At 34.9% G+C, this 27,610-nt stretch overlaps 1 protein-coding gene across 4 annotated transcripts in view; it reads right to left on the bottom strand.

Annotated features, from left to right (window-relative positions):
* The window catches only part of Frmpd4 (FERM and PDZ domain containing 4), a 975,050-nt gene that overhangs the window by 872,778 nt on the left and 74,662 nt on the right, over positions 1 to 27,610 (bottom strand). For all 4 annotated transcript variants that reach the window (XM_047537129.1, XM_047537128.1, XM_047537130.1 and 1 more), the window contains one exon: positions 16,129 to 16,257. The gene's annotated coding sequence lies outside the window, so the exon portion shown is untranslated. The remainder of the gene's footprint in view (positions 1 to 16,128; positions 16,258 to 27,610) is intronic.

Raw genomic sequence — 27,610 nt, 5'->3', positions numbered from 1 at the left:
TGAAGTTCTTATGGGAAAGGGAATTGAGTGGGCAGAAAAGAGATGCTGTATCCCATTTTCTTTGAGATAAGAAGGGCTAAAAGAGATGTTAGCATAGCAGAATGATGTTCTCAGATGAGTGGACTCTTCTCCCTTCTAGGGACTGGATTCTAAAAAGAAGAATCTTCCTGCTTGGGAAATACCCAGGGTGCTCAGTGTAGCCATGATGGTGAGAGCAAAGTCTTGGAAGTAGAAAGTTTGAGAAATCAAGACTTATTTCTAGTGTATTTCCCAGCTCTATTTCTTGGCTGTAAGTTCCGGATTTTTATTTCTTTTTTTAACTTGGAAACACTCATTCCTTAATAATGTTGAAAGCTACCAACTGGATTGCTGATTTTATACATCATAGCTGGTTATACCTACCAAATGGCCTGCCTGCTGACAGCAAATACTAGACTTAGATCACATGTCCCTACATCAAAAGAAGAGGTGTGTGTGTGTGTGTGTGTGTGTGTGTGTGTGTGTGATTATATAGAGAGATGATAAAGGAAACATCCATTAGCCAGGTGCAGTGGTGCTTGCCTTTAATTCCAGTGGCTCTAGAACTGAGGTAGGAGGATCAACAGTTCAAAGCCAGCCTCAGCAACTTAGTGAAGCCCTAAGCAACTGAGAACCTGCCTCTAAATAAAAAAAGGCTGGGTTTGTGGCTCAGTGGTAAAGTGGGTTCAATCCCCAGTACTAAAAAAAAAAAAGGAAACGTCCATGAGCAACCAATTTGAAAATTTTCATTTCATCTATTTTTTTACATAAAGTTAGATAGTTTAGCCTAGTTTAAACAATTAAAGGTGCAATGTAATTGCAGATCTTTTTAAAAATATTTTTAAAATGTTGATATACCTTTATTATATTCATTGATTTATATGTGGTGCTGAGAATTGAACTCAGTGCCTCACATATGCTAGATAAGAGCTCTACCACTGAGGCATACTCAGCCCCTAATTGCAGGTCTTTAAAATTACTAATAAACATGATTATACTTTTGGGCTGGCTAATAGAGAAATAAGAATACTTTCTTTTAGTTGAGAAAATAATTTCATAGTCCTCAAAAGAAGGTATTAAGAATTATTCAAAGCTGTTTGGATAATGTCCTTAATCCTCAGCTTGACATTCAAGGCCCCTGTCTTCTCTCTTCAACCTGTTTTCTGTCCCTTCCTTCCTTTCTTTCTATTCTCATACTTTTAGGGCCAATCATCTTAAAGAATGCCAATTAGCTCTCAATTATTTTCAACCTTCAAACTTTTTTTTTCTCTTTCTCCCCCTAGAAAACCATTTTCCTTCTTCCAGATCAAAACCAATTCTTCCTTTAACATCCAATGCATCACCCACCTCCCATGATACCTTGTACCTTCTCCAAGGGAATGATTCTCCCCTCCTTTTTTTTGTTTTTTGACTCTCCCCTCTTCATTAATTCTGAAGACTGTTTCTCTCTAAAAATTGTTAGCACATTCTACATTGTATCACAATTACTTGTGCTATCTCTGGTAGATCCAAGCCCATAAGGGTAACAAGTTTTGTCTATTTTGTTCATGGATATAACCTACAACAATGGGCCAAACCACAGCAGACTTTCAATAAAAATCAAAACGAGTAATTTTTTTTTTCTTTTCCCTAGTGGACTGCAAGTTCTTCAAATCAAAAACAAAACAACCCTCCCTGCAAAGAAACCACTGTCATGCAGTGCTTAACATGGGACACATAGTGTAATAGCTCAATAAACTGTTATTATGTAAACATGAATAACTATATCTATTTAAAATGTTTGTCTTTTTTGCCTCTTATTCAAGGAGGATAAAAACGTTAAGTGACGCTTTTCAGGTGGGTATATTAACTGAGATTTTAAATCCCATATATAGCCACTTTGATTCTTAAGGAATTCATACTCCATTTTCAGAGGGATTATTTTCAATGACTACTTCCTCCTTACTTTGTAAAATGAGTCACATATGATTATTTATGCCCAAACTTCAATCAGAGGATATGCTACTTTCTTATTTAACAGATAGGGGCAATGAAAGTGTATTTTGTGAGTTTAAACATAAACATTGTCCCTCAAACTCATTGACTAGGGTCTCAAGGTTCATGGAACTGGAAAGCATCTGTTTTTAGCTTAAAAGAGAATTGTTTTGTTATCCGGGAATTTGAGGAAGATCTCTGGTGACTGGGTGTGGTGGTGCACACCTATAAGCCCAGTAATTTGGGAGGCTGAGGCAGGAGGATTGCAAATTTGAGGCTAGACTCAGTCACCTAGTGAGCCACTGTCTCAAAAAACTTTTTAAAAAAGGATAAAAGACTGGGGATGTAGCGCAGTCGTAAATCACCCCTGGGTTCAATCACCAGTTCTCATCACTCCCCAAAAAATGAAAAAGAAAGAAAGAGAAAGGTTTCTGGTGATCCTTAAGTTAGTTTCCCATGTCACTTCAGTTTTAATGTAATTATTACAGACAGCCAACTTACAAACACCAGGCTTGGGAGCATACTTTACATATATTTCGTCCTTGTCCCCAGCATATCTGAATTCCCTTGATGATTCTCCTTGCTGTTTATCTTGTTATTTTGATTACTTTTCATGTATTTTCTCTCAATGTACTTTCTTGTATGACGTATCTTTTTTATTAAGTTGTGCTCATGACATTGAGTTGTATAAGTTCCTTATATAATCCACATACAAGTCTTTTGTTGAATATGTTTTGTGAACACATTTTCCTACTTGTCTTTTCATACTCATGCACCATTTGAAGAGCATCTCTTTAATTTTTGGCCAAGTCCAATTTTTCTGCTATCTTCTTTAATAATTTCTAATCTTGGGTCTTATTTTAAAATATTTGCCAAAGCCAAGATCAGTAAGATTTTCCCTTACTTTTTTCATCAAGTTATTTTGTAGTCCTGACTCCTACATTTAAGCTTATATTCTGCTTTAACTTTTATATATGGCTTATGGTATGAAAGGAGATTCATTTTCTCAAATTTGACTATTTGTTCCAACAGCATTTGTTGAAGACACTATCCATTCCACATTGAACTGCCTTGGTATCTTTGTTTCAAATGAATTGACCATATATGTGTGTGTATATTTCTGGACTCTACTTTATTCCATTAAGATATATATCTATCCTTTTCACCAATAACATAATATGTTAGTAACTGTAGCCTAGAAATCAAGTAATATGTCTTCCAACTTTGTTCTTCTTCTTCAAAGTTGTTTAGATTATTATAGTTTCTTTGTATTTCTATGTGAATTTTTCATGTAGCTTACAATAGATCCTGCCAGAAATGAATTGTAATTGCATTGAATCTGTAGATAAGTTGAAGGAATTGACATCTAAATTATATTGAGTCTTCATAGATACAATATCTCTGTTAATTTAGGTTTTTTTAAATTTCCCTCAGCAATATTTTATAGTGTTCTATGTATAGATGTGACACATCACTAGATAAATTTATCCCAAAGCATTCAATATTTCTTGATGGTATTATATGTTATCCTTTTAATTTCAGTTTCTGATTGTTCATCCTTGTAGCAATGCTGTACTGTAATTTTTCCAAACATTTTGTTCTAGTAGGCTTTAGGATTTTCTAAATAGATGATCATGTAATCTGCAAATGAAATCTACTTTACTTCTCTCTTTTCCAAACCATTTTTTCTTTGCCTTAGGGTACTGATTAGAACCTTGAATATATTTTTAAATAGCAGTGGTGACAGTGGAAGTCCTTGCCTTATTCCTGATCTTAGGAGGTAAGCATTCTTAAATAGTCCAAAGAGTTGATAAACCAAATTTTATGAAATTTTAGAAGTACAGTCTTCAACAATGTGGGATATAGAGATAACATTTTGTGCTTCAGAAAAGTTGGGACTTTTTAGTCATATACCTAAGAATACAACTGCCATTTCATATGGGATTTCTGTGGTTAATATTTGAAGAACTGTCCAACTGTTTTCCATAGTGACTACTGTATTCCCACCAGCAATGAATGAGGGTTCTAATATCTCAACATCCTGTCCTATTACTTGTTGTTTTACATTATCCTACATTTTTGTATTTTTTTAACCTCTTTAGTAATTTTAATATTTTAAAAATATATTTTACATAGATTTGGTCTAAATAACTGATCCTGTCATGATATAGATTACTTCCCTTCTCATGTGGCTGATAGGGTGTTAGCACAGGTGAATATGTTCACTTAAAAAAAACATCATCCATAGAATAAATGATGTTAAGTTGAAACTACTCTTTGGGGAGTAGCCCACTTGCTGTTTTGTAAAGATGTTTTTTTCTAGTCACAAAAAAAAAAAACTGAGAAAAAGTTGATACTACTTTTGTGTTATCTATGTTCTGACACTTATTTTTCTATGCTTCTTAGTTTTCTCTGTGAAAGAACAAGGAAGATACCACATAAGTTGCTGAGGAGAAAAACAACCTTTTTCAACTTTGAAACTACAGTTAGAATTAATGAACCTAGAATGAGATTTTGAGATTTTATCCTCCCTTTTACGCCTTTACAGAAGAAAGAAAAGGAAATATCATTAAAAATGTAAATTGATTAGTTCTTCTGAAAATGAAAATTTTCCTCCCAAACTTTCTCTCAATCTAAATGCTTCAATAATATTGTTCAATGTTCAGATAAATTGGCTATTAAGTAAATTAGCTTTGAACATACAAGTGGTATTCAAATACCTGTCTAGCCACAAAAGATTTAAGTTTAATTATACCTGCAATGAGAAATGAGGAAAGAATCAGAAAAGCTCATTATTTAAATTCACAGACTAATTCGTATTTTCTATGCATCTATAATCAGATGCAAGTCATTGCTCAAAATGGCCCCGGGACATTTTTCAGTGGGCACCATTTTCTATAAAACTGACAGTGAAAGAATCTTAAATTTCCATCAATCTTCCTTTCCTATCATCATCCATTCATTCAACGTTTACTGAGAACCAAAAATGAGTGGGGCAATATGCTAGTCAGTAGGGTGAGAGAAATGAACAATCCAAGTTAACAATGTTAACAAGGTAACAATGTTTGGTTGCAGTTTTGTTGTACCTTGTATTTGTCTTCCTGCCTGAGTTCTTTAAATTGGTACTTCCTCATCCACCAGCCCACAGCCATCTACTATTCATTCTTGATCGATCTTTATCCCTGGACACTGTTATTTAGGTGTGCTTTGCTCCCTCCACACTCTACATCTTCTGAGCCAGTCCCACTGGAATTCCAGTACCCTGGAATTCAGTGTAAGTGCAATGCTCAATGCCCTCAGAGAGAGTCTGGACTACAGAAGACAGATAAAATAAAGGACTCCCATTATCTTATTTGAATTTCAAATAAACAATGAATATTTTTAGTCTATCTCATAATCTTATACAATATTTGGGAGAGGAAATAAACTAAATAATTATGTGTTAACTTAAATTCAAATTTAACTGGAGTCTTATATTTTTATTTACAAAATCTGGAAACCATCATGGGGGCAAATAAAATACATTCCTCAAGGAATTGCCCACTGTGAATTAATACATGTTTACTGATGAATCACAGCAACATGCTTGGGGCTGGTCTTCAGTTGGATTTTCCCAGATATAGACCCTGAGAGAGAGCTCAGTGAAACTGCTTCATTTAGAGGTAACAAAAGAGAAGAAAAGAAAGGAAGCCAACACAGTATGCATTAACTAAGTTACTGCTGTGGGTAGGTGAGAAACAACTTCAGAGGATTCTCACTCAAGGGACAGGGATGCTGGGGGATCTTTTTTTCAATTCACATTTGGCATTAATTGAGGACTGCTCCCAGGGATTTGAATGCCTATGCATATCCAGCCAAGTGTGTCTTGGAAGCCAGATAAATCCTTTTGGCAGAGAGTCATAGGTGCTTGCAGCAAAAGCCAGCAGAGATGGTGAGTGCCAAGTGGATGTGAGCAGGTACTGCCATGACAACATCTGCTACTGTGATATCTCTGAAGCATAAGCTCTGTATAAACTGAATTACTTGGGAGTCTAAGTCCAAGAACTATAGCAAGTAAGAACTGAGTAAGACTTCAAAGACAATGTAGTCTAAATCCCTTATTTCACACATGAGGATGTTAGGGCTCAGAGAATTTCTTGTTCAATGGCAAAGGGTTACCTATTCCAAGTCCAAGAGGCTATTTCTACTACATCAGATCATCATGGAACAGTGAAGAATGATTTGTAAAGGATTTTCATATTTCATATACCCTGGTTTTACCACTTCATATCTCAAGGGAAAAGCAGCTCTTTGAGTTTGGTTGTAAGTGGGGTATTACCAAGCAACAGAGCTAAATGGGTATTATGTAAACTGTGAACTGAACATTCAGCCTCCTGCTGGGTTCTGGGAGACACAGCAGTATGCAGAGGTTGTCCTGCCCCAATACCATGTCACTGCCATTTTGCTCTGTTCCTCCCTCAGATCTTCAAGATCCTTAGCTTTCTCCATCTATGCCAACATATAGAATCTCAGCTGGGGGAAGATGGAGCATCACTGGGCATTGCCAGGCTGGGATTTCTTCCTCCCTCAACCATTCTGGTATTCCTCCAGGAAATTCTCCCACAAACTGAAGAAGTTAACAGAATCCTAGATCTGATACTCTCCCAACCTTTGCAATGAAAAGCAAGGGGTATCATGGCATGAAGCTTCTCAATTTCTATAGATCTGTATAACATAAAACTGAACTTTTCCAGCTTCTGGTGAAAAACTGCTATATAATAGACACTCAACAAATGTTTAATGAATAAAGGACAGAATGCCTGAACTGCAACTCATTGTTTATCTTCATATAATGATTGAATGTATTTTACTTATTTTTAGGCTGTTTCTTAGCAAACTTCAACTACATGATTTGATGGTGATAAGCATATTTTGTGAACCATAATATAGGTTACAGTAGGTGGTAATAGAGAAGAAAATGATAAGATAGGAAGAAATATCCAATGTAAATTTTATCTCTTAAAAAATTTACAGACCTAATGATTTTATAAAGGTATCCCCGAGGTTTTTATTTGCTGAAGCATTTATTATTTAAACCAAGACAAAAAACCAAACAAGATTATGTAATTGATTCTATTTTAATAAAGATAAATTTTTCTTCACAAATAAGTTTTTCTCCAATGATAATGACTAATATTTTTTGTATGTGGCCCATAAATGACCTCGAAGCAAGTCAAAGAAATTCAATTGGCATTTTAATGTTATATTAACATTATTTTTTTTACTTCTAACTCAATATTCTGGACCCATATTTAAAGCATTATAGATTGTAAGTTAACCCATTTATTGGAGTTTTCAGAGTTCCGGTACAATTAGTAAGGCCCCTGGGAAAAGTAAGCAGAAGACGCTAGGTAGCCTAGAGTTGATTGCTCCAAGTACTTAAACACCAACCCCCAGAAATGAATTCAACCTCGAATACTCCATGTCTTCACAATATATGTGGTAAATTTTTATATCCATTTAATGAGGATTTAACTTCTCAAAGTCACATGTGCTCTGAGAAGTGAATATACCCTTCAGTCAGCATCAGTTTATATTTCTTTAAGGATATAGTGTCTTAAATTCCAGGGAATTCAAATGTGATCTCTGAAGAGGATCTTGGACACTAATAACTCTATTCAAATCATTTTTACAAAGGTCAAAATCAATGCCTAGTGAAGTGAGGTGACTTTCTCCAGTCTAGGGTTCAGCAAATTTCTCCTATAAGGAGCCAGATGTAAATATTTTAGGTTTTGTGCTTCTATAGTCTCTTTTGTACCTATTCAACCCTGTTGTTGTAGTATGTGAGATAATATCCAAACAAATGATCATAACAGTGTTTCATCAAAACTTTATTTACAAAATGTGGTGGTGGTCTGGAATTGACTTATGGGTCATAGTTTACTAAACGCAAAGCCAGGCCAAACATAGCTTCTGTTACTTGCTGTTTTTATCTACGTGTTTCTTTATTCATCTGAGACATGAAGTAGGATGGTAGATAATTCTGCCATAGTTGATATGGTGGACTCCACGTTCAGATTGCAATATTTTGTCTATAGGGTTAAAATTTAGCCATCTCTCCTGAATCTTAAGAAAACCTCTCCAGTTGGAAATCAAACTTCTGTTCATAGAGAGTATCTGTGAGACAGAAAATTATGATCTCTTGTAGCACTAAAAGCACAACATATCTGCATTTGTAGGTTTGTGCTTCCAAACTTCTAGGTGACCTAGAAATTTTATTAGTACACATGAGCCTAACGTTTCTCTAGTCCCTGAGTCATGCATGCTTCTTCCAGAGAGTTCTCACAGTCTTTGGTTCACTTTCTGTCACCCCATTTTCCCTAATACAGTGTCTCTGCCAAATCATGTCATGGGGAGAAACTGCTTTTAGAAACAAATGAGACTAGATTGTAAGGGACTGACCCAGGTAAAGCAGAGGGGCAGGAGAGTGTTGAGTTACTCTTTGAATCTTTCCAAATACATACAATTGTGCATTGATAGCACTCTGGAGATACAGAGGTGAACAGTAGAGACAAGTAGAGAATATTAAAGTAGAGTTTAGGGGACATTAATTAGTGATAATCGCTATGAAAACAAACAAGAGAGAATAATGGAATAGAGGGGGGTCTATGAAGAAAGAAAAGGGGGTATGTAAAAACAAACTGTTCAGGGAAGGTCTCTCCAAGGAAGTGTCTTTTGAGAAAAGGCCTGCAAGATGTCAAGGAGAAAGCCTCATGTGAATTTTAATAATAGAAATCACCAGTGAAAAGATCTTGAGGCAGAAACTTGTTTTGTATGTTCAGTGTGATTATACTAGAGCAGGTGGATAAGAAAAAGCATGGTGTGAGATGAAGTCACAACAGAAGGAGGGGTAGCTGCAACCTCTGGCCAGCATGCCAGTGAGTCAATGTCTACAAAGAAGGTGACATGCTCCAAAAGGCATGACCCTTTGGGGTATGGATGAAAATATTGGCACTTCTATTCAAATGTATACTATTCAGCCATAAAGAAGAATGAAATTATGGCATGTGCAGATAAATGGATGGAGTTAGAAAATATCATGCTAAGGGAGATAAGCCAATCCCCAAAAATCAAAGGTGCAATGTTTCCCCTGATAAGTGGATGATAATACATAATGGGGGTGCGGGTGGGGGGTGAGAGAAGAGTGGAGGAACTTTAGATTAGAATAGATACACAAAAGGGAAATGGAAAAGAATCAAACATTATCAATATAGTAGACCATCAAACCACAAACATGAAAAAGGGAGGAAGAAAAATAATATTCAAAACTAGAAGAAAACAAAATGACAGAAATAAGTCCTTACCTACCAATAATAACCTAGAATTTAAATGAACTAAATTCTCCAAGACACAGACTGGCTGAATGGATAAAAAAAGGTCAACAGAATACTTACCACAGAAGTACAGAAGACTTACCACATCAGTAATGACATACATAGATTGAATGTGAAAGGATGGAAAATGATATCTCAAGCAAATGGAAACATGAAGTGAGCAGGAGTAGTTATGTTTGTAGCTCAAAAAATGAACTTTAAGACAAAAGTTGTAAGAAGAGCCAAAGAAACCAGGTGCAGTAGAACATACCTATAATCTCAGCAGCTTGGGAGGCTGAGGCAGGAGGATCACAATTTCAAGGCCATTCTCAGCAACTTAGCAAGGCCATTTCTTAAAATAAAAAATTCATCAAAAGGAATGGGGATGTGATTCAGAGGTTGAACACCTCTTGGTTAAATCCCAGTACCAAAAGAGAGAAAGATGAAGATTATAGAATAAGCCAGGGATCAATTCCACAAGAAGATATGATTCTAAATCTATATGTACCTAATGTGGAAGCACCAAATTTTATAAAATAAATGCTATTAAGGAACTTTGGATTGTGTACAGGGAAATGAGTGAGGGGAGTGGGGAGAAGGAAAGATGGTAGAACGAGACAGACATCATTACCCTATGTACATGTATGATTACACGAATGGTATGAATCTACATCATGTACAACCATAGAAACAAAATGATGTACCCCATTTGTGTACAATGAATCAAAATGCAGTCTGTAAAAATGAATATATATACATACACACACACACACACACACAGGTGTTTTTTCTAAAAAAAATGCATTATGAGGTATAAATACTACCATGATTCATCATCATGTGATTTTTTTTAAAACTATCTAGACAAATCACAAATATGACTGATACCTAAGTGTATAGTTTTTAAAAATCTTACTCCAAATACAGTTTTGAACTAACCCTTAGGAAGCTTAGTTTTAAATGGACCAAAATCAGCACACTGTTGCTTTTCTAAGAAGTTCATTTTTATTTTCTTCTAAATTATCTAGGACCTATTTCACAAGAACTCCTTGATCTCTGCTGATCTTGATCTGCTGATGCAGAGTTTAGTTAAAGTTGACTTCTGTTTTCTTCTCCTGAAGAATTCAGTGCTTAGAGATTTCATTAATTTTTTTCAAGATTTATTATAAACTTGTTTGAGAAGCTATTAATATAAAAATTTTGACTATCAAAAATTATATGCATTCTTGAGCATTTTAGGGTCCTATTGAGTAAAAAGTTATATTTTAATATTTTATAAAATAAAAAATAAAATATAACTTTAAATATATTTTAAGAAGTATAGCTTAAAGAAACCAAAATCGTCAGAATGTTTCATTGCTTTGCCTCTGATGACCCATTATCATTTCTATGCCTTTCCTTAACTGTAGTTATTCATGCCCAGTACTAACTCATACCAGATATGTGGAATAGGTGGTTCTCATGAGTCTGCAGCACTACCATCTGTTTAATGATATTAATAAACAACTTCTTTCATATCCATAAAGCCTGTAGCACAGTCCTTTCCTGTATGGTAATAACACTTGCTTCAATACTTAAATTTTGTTAGCTGATTGAAATAAAATAAAGCTCAAAAATCTAAAAAAAACAAAGTAAGAAAGAAGAAACCTTTGCTAATTAGGTCACAGAAAGATTACTACTGGAGCCCTCTCTCAGTCAGGATGGCTAAAGTTCAAGAACCAGATATGTTATCAGAAATTTCCTGAGGGGGGGTTGGGGAGATAGCTCAGTTGGTAGAATGCTTGCCTTGCAAGCACAAGGCCCTGGGTTCAATCCCCAGCACCCCCCCCCCCAAAAAAAAAAAAAAAATTTCCTGAGGGAAAAGAGTCATCAAGGGGTCTGTCAGGGCACTTGCAATACGTTTGTATGTTGTGGTTGTTATTTTCCTTGGTAAGTGAATTTCCAGACTGTATTCTTTAGTTGTAACCAAGGGAACCCTCACACAACACACAAATTGTTTATAAAGTTCTGTGCAAAGGAATCAAGGATCCAAAGTAGTGCCTAATAATGCAAGTACAAAGGAAATAGTAGACTTTATGTTTCTCCTTCTCATAGTTTAAGGCAAAGGGCTTCAGGTCCTGGGTAAAAGGAAATGATGATCAAAGTTTACACCATTACACTTTTAAAAGGATTTGACTGCCACACTTCACACCACAGTTTAATATTTAGATAGTTATATATAGACATATAAATATGTACAGGTATAGAAACAGATATATAAGCACAATAAGAATTTTTCAATACAATATTTACTAGAAATGTGCTGCAATATTTTGTCTTATTTTTACTTAAAAATAGTAGTTATTATGAGCATTATAATTCACCAATAAGTTGTTGTGATGTGCAGTTTGACAAATACTCACATAATTGGGTCTAAGGAGAAATCAGCAATAAAAAATCAAAATTAAGCTGTTAAAATGAATTAGCATCCATTTTATTAACCATCAATCTCACCACAAAAATGTATTTCCTCCTTTAGAAACTGGCTAATGGTAGAATGAAGTCACCATGATTTGAAAAATATTTTAAGTACTAAATATCTAGACCATGAAAACAAACCAGTATAATATTTTCAGGAATATTAAAAACTATGAGACAACATTCAGTTCATCAGCTTACTGATGGACTGAAAAATTTAGTAAAAATTTTACTAATCATTATACATGCTAGAAAACCTCTTTAAAGATCTCTTAACATATTAATTCAGTATAATACATTTGCAATTTGTAAAGATATAAAAATATTTACACCATATTTTTCCTTTACTGAGTGTTTTAGTTTTTTCATTGCTGTGACCAAAAGACCTAACAGGAACAATTTTAGATGAGGAAAATTTTATTTCAGCAGTCATAATTTCAGAGGTCTCTGTCTACTGATGACCAACTCCATAGCTCTGGGCCCAAAGTGAAGCATAATATTAAAGTGGAAGGGCGTGGAGGGGGAAAGCAGTTCAGGAAATTACAATCAGGAAGCAGAGAAAGAGATCTCCTCTCATAAGGGACAAAATATAAACCCTAAAGGCATACCTCCAATGACTTACCTCCTCCAGTCACTTCCCACCTACCTAGAGTTACCACCCAGTTAATCCGTTAATCAGGTTACAACTTTCACAATCCAGCTGTCTCACCTCCTAACAATTATTGCATTCACCCAAACATTAATTCTGGCAGATACTTCCTATCTAAAAAATAACACTGAGGTGGTATGTGAACAAATATGTTTGAGGATCAACACTATAGTTCACAGAATTTGTATGCCCTGAATCTTCAACATCCTTTGGTGCATTTGTAGAATGAAGAATTCCCACTTCTCCTTATTTCTCCTACTATTGTCTAACTCAGTGTTCTCAGTCCTTTTCTACCTGAACTGGAAACTGTTAAATAAAATTAATGGGAGGTCACTGATGTGGAATGAGCTCTTGCACTAGGCCCCAACAGACCAACCCAAAATTGAGTCACTCTTGCTAAGTTTCCACATCACCAAACTGAAATCTAAGCAGCTTATTCATAAAATCTGACCTTCCAAGAAGTCAGTAATGATAGCCAAATCCCACTAAACCAGCAAGATTCTCTATAAAGCAAAAAACTTTTAAATGACTGATTTGCTTTTTGTTACATCAGCTTTTTCTACTTACAAAGCATACCTACTCTGCTGAGCTTAAAAGAGTTCTTTTCTGTCTTGTAAACTGGATGATGCCTGGTTCAATAATGGCTAATAAAACAATTAGATCTGCTTAAAACTCAATATGTTGAAATTTTGTTTTTTGACAAAATAACTATAAAGTTTAGGTATGAGGTATTCTAAAAAAGCTCATGTGTGAGGCAACACAAAAAATTTAGAGGTAAAATGATTGGGTTATGAGAGTCTCAACCTAATCAGTGCATTAATCCACATATATAAATTAATTGGGCTGTAATTGTAGGCAGTAGGGTGTGGGTGGAGAAGGTAGGTAACTAGAGGTGTGTCTTTGAGTGGAGAGCTCTTTTTCTCGCTCTCTTCCTCCCTCCTCCTTTTCCCTCCCCCTCTCCTTTCTGATTGTCATGTCCTGAGCTGCTTTCCTCCTCCACACCTTTCTTCCATGATGTTCTGTCTCATCTTGGGGCCAAAGCAATGAAGTCAGTCATCTGTGGACTGAGACGTTTGAAATTGTGATCTCCAAAACTTTTCTGTCTCTAAAAGTGTTCTTACCAGTTCCTTTGTTCATAGTGGTAAAAAAAATTGACCAAACAGAAATTGGTACGGAAAGTGGGGCCATTTGCTGTGATTAAACTATCCATGTGATTCAGAAGCCTTTGAAGACATTTGGAGTTCATGGGAGGAATTTTAGAAAGCTTATCTAAGCAAGCTGGAAAAGCTTTAGAATGCTGTAAGTTTAATGGGCAATTCTGGTGGGAGCTCAGAAGACCAGAATACAGATGGGACTGTGGACAGTGAAGACTGGGCTCATGAGAGGGAAGGAGGATTCTACTGGAAATTGGACTAGAGGTCATTCATGTTATGTCCTAGCAAAGAAGTTGTATACCTTGTGTCCCTGTCCTGAGACTTTCTGAAAGTCTGAATTTAAGTGATGAACTAATTCATCTGGTAGAAGAAATTTTAAGGAAGTACAGCACTCAGGTGATAGCATAGATATTGCTGGTGACTTTTAACCAAGTTTACTGTGAAAATCAGGAGTAGAAAGCAAAGCAGAAAGATCTGAAAAACTTGGAGTGTGACCAGCAAAGTGTGAGTGAATCTGTAATAAGCAGAGTGTGGTTGTTAAAAACATTATAGATACTAATGAGACACTAAATACTTTACCCAAAGACAATAGGAAAGATGGCATGAGGGCATCTCAGAAATTGGTTAGACCACATACATCTCAGGCTAATAGGTGTAAAAGTAAAAATTTCTTTGAGAAGAGACAAGGGTAAAATCAGCTTGCACAAGTGGGGGCCTAGGAAGTTCTTTTACTGTGTTCAGCCACCCAGGTACTCAGAGGCTGCTATAGCCATGGTCCCTAAAGGCTTGGCATACTGCTTGAGATGTTAGCAGACCTTGGCACCAACCATCTGGTGCTAGTTTTAGAGGAATGCAGGATGCTAGAGTTAAGGGTTCATGGAGGATTCTGCCAAAATTTCAAAGGAAGGCCTAGGAGGCCAGGCAAAGTATAGCAGGGTCTGAGTCTCTGCTGACTGCCCCTAAAAGAGTGATGCATAAAGATTTGAGAAGGAAACTGAAACTGGTGAAGGTCCCCAAGATGAAGAGATGCCAGAACCAAGGGACATCTGTTGAGGAAAGCTGTAGTAATGAAGCAGAAATAAGCCAATAGAGAGGCCATCTGGACTGCAAGCAAGGCCATAGGCGTACAGCTACACAAGCCATTCAGAGATAATATCTCAATCCCATGTGCCCCAGATGTTGGATGTAGAGCTATAGGATTTGTTTGCACAGTTGGATTTTGGTCTTCCTTTGGGCCCATCTCTTCTTTCTATGCTCCCTTTTGGAATGGAAGGGTTTACTCTGTGCTCTTATGTATGGGATAAATGTAACTCGTTTTATTTTTACAGCAGCAATCATCTAAGAGTTGCCATTAATTTCAGAGGAAACTTTGAACTCCCACTTTCAGGTAATGCTGGAACTGGTAGAATATGGGGATTCTTGAAAATGGACCAAATATATTTTGCATTGTAAGATGGGCATGAGCGTTTGGAAACCAGTGGTGAAATGATGTAGTTTAGGTATGGTATGCCTCTAAAAGCTCATGTGTGAGACAATGCAAGAAAGTTTAGAGGTGGAATTATTGGGTTATGAGAACCTTAACCTAATGAGTGAATTAATTCTGTCTCCCCCACTCTCTCCTTCTTGATTATCATGCACTGAGCTATTTTCCTCTTCCACATTCTTCTATCATGATATTCTGATTCACCCAGGACCAAAAGCAACAGATTTGGCCATCTATGGACTGAGAACTCTAAAACCATGATCCCCAAATAAACTTTTCCTCCTCTAAAATTGTTCTTATCAGGTCTTTAGGTCACAGCAGCAAAAAAGTTGAATGAAATAACAACCTTGTGAAGTCTTTATTGCCAAAGGAGGTGATTAATTGACATAATACATTATAAGACCAGGCCATAAAATATTCAAAGTCTTACATGAATTGGTTCATTTTGGCTCAATCTGCTCCATAAATTTGGACATGCTTTTAGAATAATTAAATGTACAAAGGGATCTGGTTTATTCTAATCATCACCCAGTTGTGAGTTACATAATCTTCCCTGGCTAAGAGTACCATCTGTGGAGAGAGATAAACAAACCCGGACTTGTCATATTAGATTTATGAACTTCAGCAAATATCTTTGCCTCGCTATGCTTCAATTTTCATATTTATAAAACAGTGAAAATATTAACCTCTAATTAATCCTGTTATAAAGACTAATTAGAAATCTATGGGATATACTTTAGCACAATGCTTGGCCAAGAGTGATTAGTCCAAGAGCTGCTGTTGCTACTGTCAGATGGCAGTTTGCTGTTGAGGTTTAGTTCTGTGTAGCACATTTTCATATATTACATACAACTTACATAAACATGCTTTTAAAGAACACCAGCTTACATATTTTCATGTTCATGAATATGAAAACAATGCCATACTTAATATATTTGTAAGACAATTAAAACAATCTTTTAGCCAGATTAGCACTGCTATCCTGGTCACAGTCTGTTTCATAGCCAATAGTAAACTCTCAATATGAAAACAAACACTCACCTGTACTTTCAAAAATGATGATGTAATGGGAGATCCACGTTTGGAATCCTGTATTTGATTTTCCACTCTGTGTGTAAACCCAGGTCATTAAATCAATGATTTTTTTCTCTTGGTCTCTTTTCCATCCACCTATAAGATAAATGATATCTAGTTTCAATGATCATCTTTGTACAAAATGTGTTAGGCATTCCAAAAATAACAGTGTAAGTTACTCATTGCAAGAATCCTTCCCCTAGAATCAACACAAGTGGAATATCTTCTGACTAATCTACCCCCACTACCTCAACTTTAAATAATGATTGATTTTATGGGACTACCAGAAGCAATGAGTTATAGGAACTTTTTCACATTTTGCTGCATAAAAGGAAACATTTACTAGAGAAAATCTCATTTTACTACTGAAGAAAACATTTTATAATAAATAGAAGTTAGGAATATCAACAAAATCAAAGTCAAAAGGTCAATGGAAAGTATTCATTAAACTTTTGATTTTGAAATACATCTTTGTTCTTAGTGGAAAAGCAGATGAGTGGAAGTCGTGCCATCAATTCTATTCCCAGAGCAACCAAAGAATGAAAGGACAGTTTTGTATATAAAGACAAGAGATATGACAACTTTTGCATTTGCTAAATAACCCCTCCTGTTACTCAGGAGGAAACACACTTTCCCCAGAGGATACGCAAAACTTCTATTCTCCAGTTGTGCATGCAAATTAAAAGCTCTGCCCCTTTCTTCCTTCCCTCCTGATCACTACACAGAGTCTTTCCTTATTCTAGTGGACTTTGGCATCCCCTAGGTGGCTTCCTCTGACCTTGCCTCTTCTGAGTGTATTACCACTCTTTAGTGTTGCCAATGCAAAGCCCTGAAAGTGCCCATAGTCCAAAGCAAGGTTCCTCTCTGCTTGCTCCCTCATTATTTCACTCTTGTTAACTTTCCAAGCAGTCTTTATTTATTTATTACAGTTATTCCCATAGATGTTATTTTCATAGACTCATGCAATATGTGTCATTTGCCAAGGCCACAACATTTGTGGGAATCCAGTCTTCCCCCTCTTCTGTCTGGTAGCCTATTGTCTCCTCCCATTGCACCCACAGGAAAGCCATAACCTAAAGTTGTGACATTAACATGATATCCAAGGCAAGCAATGACAAGGCCCTGAACAGAATTATATTGACACCAGAGAAGGCATGACACAAAGTTAAATAAAAGGGGAATAAAGTGTATACATCTTTATTAGTAGTAAATTGAATCAAAATAATTTCTGACTGTCATAGGAGTTCTTTCATAAATTAGGTACAGTTCTTTCACAATTAGTACTTTCATATAAAGGAATACTATAAATTAAGAAACTGTATGACCATGCCATAATTCATGACAAAATATACATTCAAAGGATACTGAGTCGAAAAACCAAAGGAGAAAAGAATTTCTAAAATGGCATGAGCATTTAAGATATCAGTTCTTTTAAAATCAGAAGCACTGAACTGGAAGCAGTTCACTGTTGAAGTGATCTGTTTTCTTTTGTCATATATAATAAATCTGATTTTGGTCATAGTTTGTGACTGAACAATGAAATAATCTGTGTGATATTTCCTATAATAAGTCAAAAAATTTAAAAGGCTCCACAGTATCAACACTCAAGATAGCCTGGAAGTGCTAGATGTCTCTATAAGTGCCATCAGTGGCGCCATCCCCACCAAATGCCCTCAAATATTCATGTGATCTAAATGAAAGCACCATGCTGTAAAAAACATATCCTCCAGACAAGTTCCCTACTTAACCAGGTTGCTACCTTTAAACATTTTAGTAAGTCCCAGCCCACTAAGATGCAGACATCAAGATGAGATTAAATGTACAAGGATTTTGGTTTAGTGGAAATACCTGTGTGAAAGGAAATACAGGCAGAACCAAGCAAAGCTAAGACAGTTGAACAACCCACTTTCACTTGGGTGGCAGAATCCTACATTCTCTTATTGTCTAAGGGAGGTTCTGCCAAGCTGTCAGGAAGTCCTTGAGCCAAAGTCAACCAATAAAGGAATCTGTGACTCTTAGAATGATGCACTTCAGTGCCACCACCATGCTTACTCATTTGTGGGAGTGACCATGATCTCAGAAGAATTCCAGAGGGCAGTAGCTGAAGCCCTAGAACAACTACTCCCTACTGTAGCAAATATGTGAGACACACTACTAATGAAACACACCACTTCTACACAGAAATTCCAGAGTTTATACGTGTAAGGTAAGTCTTAAACCTGGCATTCCAATTTCCCCTAATTTCCACCTAATTCATGTATAAAGTATGTTCTAGCACTACCTTTTTTACTGTCTCACATTAGTCTAATTATACTATTAGTGCTTGTATTACCCCCACTGGTCACCATAATGCTTTTTCTCGTATTATGTTCTCCCTATAATACTCTTCCCATCCTAAATTCTCTTTTCAAGATCCTGCCTACTCTTTAGGTCCATTTGACAAGCCAATCCCACGCTAAGACTGTACTCCTAACTCCTGCCCTCACCATCCACTCAACCCCTACCCTAGTAAAAAGCTATTCCCACCTTGTAACTTCCACGGGATTTCAGTCACATGAACATGAACACTTGGAATATTAACACTCTCTACTCGCTTTAGTCATTATAAATTTTATCTCCATAGCAGACCTCAGGAGGCATTGTACCCATTTCAGATTTATATTCCTATAACATTGTACAAATGATAAACTAATAAGCAAATGGACAAATTAAGGAAAGACTAACTTTGGTCTGGTTCATGATATCTACCCAGGACTAAAATTAAAGCCAAATAACCCTCTGTATTTCTTATTTTATTTTTGTGTTTGTGCTGAGTTTCTTATGAAAGAAAGAAGAACTATCAAACCCAAAGACTATGGATCCTAACATTCAAGACAAAAAACAAAAACAAAAACAAAAACCAGACTTGGGAAAAGATATCATTATTGCTGCAGTCATGGAGAAATTCACACAACATAATTACTTACTTAACACAGCGAAGTGACCTAATAATTAACTATTTTTAGAGGGATTTAAACATAAGAGCCTGATAATACCTCTTTGGCTACCTTTTTCTTCTCAAATCTCAGTGTCAACTTTATATTAGAGCATCTGGCTCTTATTCAGTTTTGTACCAAATATATACACAATTAATACAAAGAAATAAATGTATCAAATATCTTTAAATTGCATGAATCCTTTAGCAGACAGTAGCTGCTTTTTTTATTTTAAAAAATAAATACTTTGTAAATCAATTTCAACTAAATTCAGTAATCAAGACTAAAAAGAAAATTTCCAAAAGGATTCTGTTGTTGTGTAAATACAGAACACTGTAGACTATTCTTTTATATTGGGGGAAGTAACAGGGATTGAACTCAGGGGCACTCAACCACTGAGTCACATCACAAGCCCTATTTTGTATTTTATTTAGAGACAGGGTATTAGTTGCTTAGTGCCTCACTTTTTCTGAGGCAGGCTTTGAACTCCTGATCCTCCCATCTCAGCCTTTCCAGACACTGGGATTACAGGTATGCACCACCATGCTTGGCTTAAACTTTTCAATTAAAAAAACAACCAATGGTAATTGAAAACTAATCAAGGTTCATCTCCCAGGATAACAAAGAATTTGAGATTTATAGAAAACCCATAAAATTCATTTCACCTCACTGTCAGCAATGAAGGACCCATCCATCTATCCTTTTTTTATTGGTTATTTTTACTTACACATGGTAGTAGAATCCATTTTGACATAATTTCAAAAACATGGAATATATCTTGTTCTAGTTCAGTCCCCAGTACCTTTCCTTCCCTTCCCTACCCCCACTGCCTGATCCCTTCCTTCTAATGATCTTTCTGCCATTTACCCATAGTTGTTTAATTTCTTGTGGATGAACATGATGGTGAGATTCACTGTGGTATAGTAATATGTGTACATAGAGAAGTTATGTCAGATTCATTCTACTATCTTTTTTTGTCCCATCCCCACTAGGAACCATCATTCTTTACTTGGTTTAGGAAAAATCCAAACTGACATATTAAACTTTTTCTCTTTCATAAGTTCATTTACAGTCAGGTTTCAAGAACTTCATAAATTGTTTCTAAGGCAGTCATATTTTTCTCCAAGGAAATCCAGCCCTTTTAAATATCATTAAAGTGTCATTGGCTACAGAGCCCTCAAGGATCTGACACCCAGAGGGAGAAAAATATAAAAAGTCAGGTGCCAACTGGCTCTAAGTCGGCAACTCCCTTTCCTGGAGAAACCAAGTTCCAAAGGGAACTTCGATGAAAATCAGAAGACATTCTATAGCATCAAATTTCTACTTTAAGTATGGAGATTCCTCAGAAAATTTGGAATGGAACCACCATTTGACACAGTTATCCCATTCCTCTGCACATACCCAAAGGACTTAAAAGCAGCATACTACAGTGACACAGTCACATCAATGATCATATTAGTTCAATTCATAATAGCTAAGCTATGTAACAAAGCTAGGTGCCATTCAATAGATGACTGTATAAAGAAAATGTGGAACATATACACAATTGAACATTACTCAGCCATAAAGAAGAATGAAATTATGGCATTTGCTGGTAAATTGATGGAACTGGAGAATATCATGCTAAGTGAAATAAGCCAATCCCTAAAAAACCAAAGGCAGAATGATCTCTCTGATATGTGAATGCTGACTCATAATAAGCAGTGGGGAGGGAGGAATAGAGGTTCACTGGATTGGACAGTGGAGAATGGGGGGAAGGGAGGTGGGAAATGAATGGGAAAGACAGTAGAAAGAATTGGATATAACTTTCCTGTGTTCATACATGAATATACAACCAGTGTAACTCCACATCATGTACAACCACAAAAATGGGAAACTATGCTCAATGTATGTAATGATATGTCAAAATACATTCTACTGTCAAATATAACTGAATAGAACAAATAAAAAATATCTGCTTCAGCTGGGCATGGTGGTACACGTCTGTAATCCCAGCAGCTCAGGAGGCTTAAGGCAAGAGGATCATGAATTCAAGGTCAGCCTCAGCAACTTAGCAAGGCCCTAAGCAATTTAATGAGAGCCTATCTCTAAATAAAATGTTAAAAAGGGCTAGGGATGTGACTCAGTGGTTAAGCGCCCCTGGGTTCAATCACCAGTACCAAAAAAAATCTACTTGACAAGGGATGGATCAGAATTGCAAACATCACCTTATATCACCGAGTATCTTTAATCAGAGTTCAGATGCACCCTGTAAGAAACTGAACTGCAGGCTAAGATCCCATAGAAAATCTTCAACGAAGGTTTGCTCTCCTTGCACATAAATCAAAAAGGTGATTACTCTGAGAGATAATAACTATATGTCATAAGTTTGCTTAGAATAAGATAGGAAGGCAAGAACCATAGCAACCTACTCTTAAAGAGAGACCAATATTTTGAGAAACCAATCTTTCCTAATATATGCCTATTATCATAGATTTGAATTTCTCTGTCAAATGTATTATTCATTTTATATTGCCCCAAGGAGCACCCTTATTGCATATAAATGATAATTTGACTCACTTAAGTCAACAATAATACTTTGGAGTTTAAAACATGCAAGGCAAAAGTTAAGCAAAGTTAGCAAAAGTGACAGTCCAAATCATCAAGTATAAAGGGCAGAATAAGCACATCCAACAATAGGAAGATACCATCAGAAGGACAGAAGGACATAAAGTGAAATGCCAGGAAATAAGAATAAGCTTTTCATTTGAAGTGGCAATAGCAGCTGTTACTGAATGGATGGTAAGGACAACAGTACAATCTTAGCGTTAGATTAGCAGGTCAACCCAACAGGAAACTACTTAAAGTCACTGAGAGGACAGAATCAGGGTGTTAGAAATGATAAGCCAAAAAGTGAAATTCTTAAAATATGAGAAGAAAACCAGTTCAGTAATTCCTCCCTGACCTAAAGCTTCAATGATATTTCTAAAATAGTTATAAACTGGACAGCAAAACAATCTTAACTATCTAGTTTCTAAGACATGAAGGGCAGAAACACAAAGTCAGTGAAAATGCTTTCCTTATTTATTGCAAAATGGAGGAATTCTATTGTTTTTTTCTTCTTCTTTTTCTTTTTTTGGTACTAGAGATTAAACCTAGGGGCATTTAACCTCTGAACCACATACCCAGTCCTATTTTGTATTTTATTAAGAGACAGAGTCTTGCTGAGTTGCTTAGTACCTTGCTGTTGCTTGAGGGTGGCTTTGAACTCTCCATCCTCATGCCTCAGCTTTCCGAGCCCCTGGGATTACAGGTTTGCACCATAGCACCTAACTCTAATATGATTTTTATTTTTAATTTTTAATTATCTTAGGAATTGTATGCCTTATCCAAGTTTGAAGGAACAAAGGTAAATATATTTTACCTTTCATCATTTGAATTTTTGTCATTTGAAAATCTGAAATTCCTTTTCAACACTATATAATAAAGCTTCAGAACACTACGTAATGCTGGGTTTCATTGCTTTGTATTCTTTGCTTTTTGCTGTAATTACAACTTTATATTTCAGAGAATAAAATCTGATATCCTGGATAATTCTGACCTTGTCTGCAAGTATAGTTCTTCCCATGTGAAGTAAATGAACCATTTTTAATTAAATAAATGTCAAATAATTCAGTTCATGCATAGGAATGATCTCAATAATTCTTTACCATCTACACAAATGTTGAAGAACATGGCAAGGAAACAAATAATATCTTCACACCTGCGACTATTTATTAGAGTCCAGGATAGAAAAATAAATTTTTGGCAGCTCCATTTTTAAGGATTTCGGCAAGTATGATATTTACTTTCTTAATTTGCATCATAAATGCATCTGTCTGTTAAATTTACTCTAGTCAGGGAGAATAGGAAGAAATCCCATTTACACAAGGATATCAGGAACTGTTTCCAAATGCATTTCACAAGATATTTTTAGTTAGAATCAACTTCTCTGTTCTCTAAGAGGTTTCATAGTTCATAATAATCTTTATTTAAGTACACATGGATCATTTCTACAGGGTAGACTAAAGACAGGGCCACAAAACAAGTCTCAATTAATTTGAAACGACTTAAATTATTCAATGTATATTTTCTCATCATAGACTCTGAGAAAGTGAAGGGTAGCCCATATTACTGACAGAGCCTGCTTCTTCCCTTAATGAACACAATTCCCAAATAGAACACCAGAATGGGTGACCTGGATGATATATTAAGCATAAGTTGCTATGCAGGAATATTCCAACTCCCACCCCACCTATCATCCACATTTCACTCTAATAGGCTAGACTCTAATCTTCAGCTAATATTCAGTGAAGAAGTAAGTTTTGCCACTGGTCCAAAGCAGGGACTCTTTTCTTAGTCATATGAGAAGAGAATAAATTAAATTCTTTGTGATAAAGAACTAGAAATTGGTAATAGAACCCTACTCTCTATCTCATAGTTTTGTATATATTTAATTCTAAACTACTGTAAGTAAACTGCATATAAGTCACATTTCAGGGTATGAGTTTAACCATTCCTCTAAAGTTGTAATGCCATCATACCCAAGCTAAAGTCAAGGCTTCCCCAAATCCTTTGCAAACAAAATACATAACAAAATATCAAAAGTAAAAGATTTATTTCTTAGTTCTTTGTCCTAAAACCCATGTAAAAATACAAATAGTCTAGCTTCTCTGAGGGAGACAGCACCAACCTGAATGGAATCAAAATTAAATCGAGCTAAAACAGATTTAACATAAAATTTAACATTTTAATTATTTTAGGAGGGTCATTATGTAAAGTTAAGTACTTTCATATTATCATTCAATCTCCAGAATTCTTTATCTTGCAAAACTAAAATTTTACTTCTATTAAAAAAGAATTACCCCCTGTTATTTCCCCTCTTCCAGCACCTGGCAATGGACATTCTACTTTCTGGCTCTATGAATGTGATTACTCTGTATCTCAAGTATAATTATATGGTATCTGGTTTTTTTGTGCCTGTTTAGCTTAATTTACTTAGTATGATGTACTGAAGGTTCAACCATATTGGAGCATTTTAGAATTTCCTTCCTTTTTAAGACTGAATTAATTCCACTGTATATAATTACATGTGACATATTATTTACCCTTTCATGTATTCATAGACACTTGGATTACTTCTACCTTTTGGTTCTTGTAAATAATGCTGTCATGAACTCAGGTCTACAAATAGTTCTTCATGATCCCACTTTCAATTCTTTAGGATACATAATCGGAAGAAGAATTACAAAAACATGATAATTTGTAATATTTTGCAGAACTGCCATACTCTTATACAGTAACTGCAATATTTTATATTTCCACCAACAGTGAACAAGGCTTCCAATACTTATTTTGTATTTTTTTGTAGTGGTCATCTTTTTAATTTTATTTTTACAGACTGCACTTTGATTCTTTGTACACAAATGGGGTACAAATTTCATTTCTATGGTTGTGCATGATGTAGATTCATATCATTTGTGTAATCATACCTGTACATAGGGTAATGATGTCTGTCTCATTCCACCATTTTTCATACCCCCACCCCCTTCTCCCTCTCATTTCCCTCTACCAAATCTAAAGTTCCTCCATTCTTCTCTCACTTCACCCCACACCCCCATTATATATCATCATTCACTTACCAGGGAAAACATTCAGCCTTTGTTTTTTTGGGATTGGTTTATTTCACTTAGCATCATCTTAATGGGTGAGGTGGTATTTCATTTTGGTTTTGATTTTCATTTCTCTAAGGATTAGTGGTGTTGAACATATTTTCATATGCTTGTTGGCCATTTGTATATCATCTTTGGAGAAGGATCTATTCAAATACCTTGACCATTTTTAAACCAGGTTTTTTGTTGTTGTTGTTGTTATTAAGTTGTTGGAATATTTTATATATGCTGAATGTTATATATAAGCATATATACTTATCAGATATATACTTTATAATTCCTTCTATTCTCAGATGGCTTTTTATTTCTGTTGATTGTGTCCTTTGATGCACAGAAGTTTTAAATTTTGTTGTAATTCAATTTATCTATTTATATTTTTGCCTGTACTTTGGGTGACGTATTCAGGAAATCATGGCCAAATCCAATGTCAGCAAGATTTTTTCCTATGTTTTCACCTAAGAAAGTTTTAACTCTTATGTTTAATATTTAATCTACTTTGAATTAATTGTATATATGGTATAAGCTAAAGGTACAATTTCATTGTTTAGCATGGGGTTATCCCTTTTTCCAAGTGTCATTTGTTGAAAAAAAACATCATTTTCTCCGAATGATCTTGGCACCTTGTCAAAATCATTTGGCCATATATGTGAGAATTTATTTCTGGATTCCCTATTCTAGTCCATTAGTCTATTTGATCTGTTTTTATGCCAATACCACACTACGTTGGATAATATAGCTTGGAAATAAATTTTGAAATTTGAAAGTATGTGATATCCAACTTCATTTTTCCTTTTCAAGATTATTTTGGAAATGATATTAATAACTCAGTGAGTGAAGGATCTTAACAAAGATATAGTCATTATATGCAGATAGAAATCCTGAAGTTGAAAAGTTCAAGAAATTAAACAGAAATTTCACTCAATGAACTCAACAACATATTAAAACTGACAGAATTATACGCAAATCTGAATACGTCATCATATATATGCATATATAAAATAAGATAAAACATTATATATACAGTATAAAGGTCTAGACAAAAAAAGTGGTCAAAGAAAAACTAAGCACAATATATAAATATGATTAACAGCTAATTAAAATGGAGAACAGAAAGTAATGTATATTAGGATTCTCCAGAGAAACAGAAACAATAGTATAACTTCAAGATCTGCAGTAGGCAAATTGCCACAAATGTGTGATTCTACTCCAAGTCCAAAAGCCTGAGAACCAGGAGAACTGATGATGTAAACTCCAATATAAAAGCTAGCAGACTCAAGATACAGAATGCTGATGTCTCAGTTCAAGTTCAAACACTAAAGTTTCATCTCAAGCAGTAAGGCAAAAGGAATTTCCATTTATTTAGCCTTTTTGTTCTGTTCTGGTCTTTAACTGATTGAATGAGACCCACATTAGTTTGCTAATTCAAATATTAATTTCACCCAGAAACATAATCAAGGAAATGTTAAAATTAACCATCAGAGTGAAATGACATATTCATGGCGTTGAAATGAGATAAAACAATATGAACCAAAAATTCTACATTCATAATAATTATCTTCCAAAAACAAAGATGAAATTTTAAAAGTTCTCACATAAACAATTATAGAATTCATGGATATCATGCCTGTGTAATAAGAAATACTAAATAAAATCCTTTGAAAGGAATAACATCAGTTCACAAGTGAAATTCACAGGGAGAGATGAAGAACATGAGAAATATTAAATACATGGGTCAGTATAAAAGTCTCTGCAAGTATATATTTTCTTATTTCTTCTCTAAACTTCTTTAAAAGACATAAGAAACATTACAACACTATTTTGTAGAATTTATACCATATAGTTACAATATGTGGCAATAATAGTAAAAAAGAAGAGATAGGAAAAGAGATATACTGGCACAAAATTTCTACATTAAAGAAAAAAGTAGCATTAATCTTCACATACTCTTCCAGAATATAAAGAAGTAGCCAAAACTTTCCAACTTATTCTATGAAGCCAATATCAAAGCCAAAAAAAGATACCATAAAAAAGAAAAAATATAAACCAATATCTTTGGTGAACATAGGTGCAAAATTCCTTAACAAAAATATAACCAAATTAAATTCAGAAAAATGTAAAATGGATTATGCAAGATGACCAAATGGAATATATCCTAGAAATGCAAGATATATTTAACATACGGGAAATCAAAGAATATAATTCACAATAAAAATAAAGGAGAAAAACCATGTGATAATCTCAATGGAAGTAAAAGTAACATTTAACAAAATCTACTACTCAGGATAAAATTTCTAAGTAAAATTATATAAAGGAACTTCCTAACCTGAAAAAGGGCACACACACAAAAATCCTATAGTTAAAATGATACTTAGTAGTAAAAGACTGAAAATATTTCCATAAGATCAAAATCAAAAAGCACACATTTTTATTAAAGAATTTACTAGAAAAAATTTTAGTTGAGGTAGTAAAACTAAAAAAGGGCGAGAGAGAGAGAGAGAGAGAGAGAGAATATGAGCAGATTAGATATACATTCATTTGAGATAACACAGTTCTATATGCAAAAAAAATTCCAAAGATTGCACAAAACACTACTAGAACTAGTAAGCAAAATTAGTAAGTCTACAAAATATATGGTCAATATAGAAAAGTCAATTGTTTTGCTATAATTTTGTAATAAATAATCTGAAAATGAAGTTAAGAAAGAAATCCATCCATAATAGCATCTAAAACAATAAATATTTTAGGAATAAACTTAAGAAGTTTAATATTTGTATATTGAAATTT

Source organism: Sciurus carolinensis, chromosome X (assembly GCF_902686445.1).
Source record: "Sciurus carolinensis chromosome X, mSciCar1.2, whole genome shotgun sequence".
Classification (NCBI taxonomy): Eukaryota; Metazoa; Chordata; class Mammalia; order Rodentia; family Sciuridae; genus Sciurus; species Sciurus carolinensis.
This window is presented reverse-complemented; position numbering and strand designations above follow the sequence as displayed.